This window comes from Siniperca chuatsi, linkage group LG2 (genome assembly GCF_020085105.1).
Source record: "Siniperca chuatsi isolate FFG_IHB_CAS linkage group LG2, ASM2008510v1, whole genome shotgun sequence".
Classification (NCBI taxonomy): Eukaryota; Metazoa; Chordata; class Actinopteri; order Centrarchiformes; family Sinipercidae; genus Siniperca; species Siniperca chuatsi.
Genome location: NC_058043.1, coordinates 2,267,501 through 2,269,758, shown reverse-complemented (window position 1 = coordinate 2,269,758; position 2,258 = coordinate 2,267,501).

Below are 2,258 nucleotides of genomic sequence, written 5' to 3'. Positions count from 1 at the left end.
CTGTTGGTCCACCACCATTGGATGGATTGCTTGAAAGTTTGCACAGACGTTCCTGTTTCCCTCAGGATGTAGTGTAGTAACTTTGGTGATCCTCTGACTTTTCATCTAGCGCCAATACTTTGATTTATGACCAAAAACCTGCAAAACTAATGACATTCCCATCAGCCTCAGCTGCACTTTGTGCTTAGTGCTAATTAGCAAATGTTAGCATGCTAACACGCTAAAGATGGTGAACAAGGTCAACATTCTACCTGCTAAACATCGGCACGTTAGCATGTTAGCTCAGAGCAACACCGTGCCACAGTGCAGCCTCACAGAGCTGCTAGCACTTAATCTTGTTAATGCTGCAGTCTGTTAAACGTTCTCGACTCTCTGTCTGTCTATCTTTTGTGTTTCGTCGTCTTTCTCCAGTTTGACAGACAAAGAAATAACCTGCTGAAACCCAAAGTAAACTAAACTATACCAGCTGATGTAAAGGAGGGTTATGATGTTACATTTTGACTTGATTTACAATCATGAACTGCCGAGTTAAGGAGGCAAGGAAGGGAGAAGACGAGTGTGAGCACTTCTCCCATTTGCACGTTTGTCTTTGTCCCATTGACGTTCACACTGTTTGAATATAGCTGACGTTTTGATCACCTGTCATCTCTAGAAGTGTTAAGATTTTGGTTGAAACTCTCATTTGAGTTCCCGTAACTCTACCTAAGCCTGACAGACTTATCTGCGCCCTTTGCTGTAATCGCCTCCCTGTGGTGGTCATTTCAGTTTAAAAATATACTAAGAATACGAGCTGAGACGTTAGAAGCATGAAGACAGAAGACAAAAAAGCAAAGTAAGGAACAGAACAGAGAGCTGGAGAGGAGATGAAGAAAAAGTCTTGTGCATTACTGAACATGAAAACAAAGAAGCTCCTCTCCGACATCTCGTCTTGTGAAGAGATGACTAAGTCTGGCCGTTTCCTCTTTTAGCCGCCTGGCTGTTTGGACACCGCCGTTAGTAATAAAGTCTTTTAACGTCCTCCTGAGACGCAGATGAAGGTCAGAGGCTTTTTCCACTGACTGTGAAAATCACCGAGACGGAGAGCAAGAAAGAGGCGACGGCTAATAAAAGGAGCAAAACACAACATTTTTCACTTGTTTCTCTGCGTCATTTTCACTTGTTCAGCTCCAGACTTTGGGAAATGTTTCCACGAGCTACAAAGGACAGTTTGTTACACTGAGTCAGATATATAGACGCTCCGCTGAAGAGGAGAAGGCCGCTAATAACTCCTCGCTGGTTACATACACAGTAAATGAATGAATAAAAGGTCAAACACCAGATGATATCTGCACCAGTGGGTGTAAAGCGTCCACGTTTTATTGTTTCACAGCACTGAATTAAAGGGGATTTAACATGTTTTGACACTGATTGACAGGAAAAGACCCTTTAATGTTGAAGTGAAAACAGATCTCTACAAAGTGATCTAAATTAATTATAAATATAAAATGCAAAATACGTGTTTGCATAAATATTCACCCCCTAAATCATCACATAATGAGCTAAGTGTAGATCACCTGTGTGTAGTCAAAGGGCTGCAATTGATAGAAAGACCCTTTTTCTGTTGCTCAGTGCCAAAAACACATTAAATCTACGTTGTAAAACAATAAAACATGAAAACTTTCAACGGGGGTGAATACTTTTTATAGGCACCGTCGAAGAAACACCAAACCATCCCGAGTGTCTCCACTAAGGCATCTGTGCGCAGTGGTTCCTGCGCTTCGTCAGCTATTAAGGGCTTCTCCAGCTTTTAAGATGTCAGTGAAATGTTAAAAATATGAAAAGTCTTGCAGATGCTGCATCAGGATCAGCTGGCTGGTGTCCTGCATATTAAGAAGTGGAGCGTGGCGCCCTCTGCAGGCCCAGTGCAGAGCCTCAGCGCTGAAAGAAGTGCTGAGCAGGAATCAGTTTAATATTGTACATATATCCCATCCGAAAACTCGTTTTATATAATTACATTTACAAACCAAGTGAGTTATGTCTTTGAGTGGATTATTAGTTTGTCTTCATTAGTCAAAAAGAGAAAGAATTTGTGTAGCAGGAGAAATGGCCCTGAACAAGGGGGTCGGGTTCGTGGCTCCTCTCATGTATTATGTTCGAGCGAAGCATCTGATTTTCCTAAATAATAAAAACCCAGTGATGTTTGAAAATCCTCAAAGATTCTTCTAACCATCGGGATGAAAAAATATTCTGTTTTTTTGCATCATAAAAAAGACTTTTTT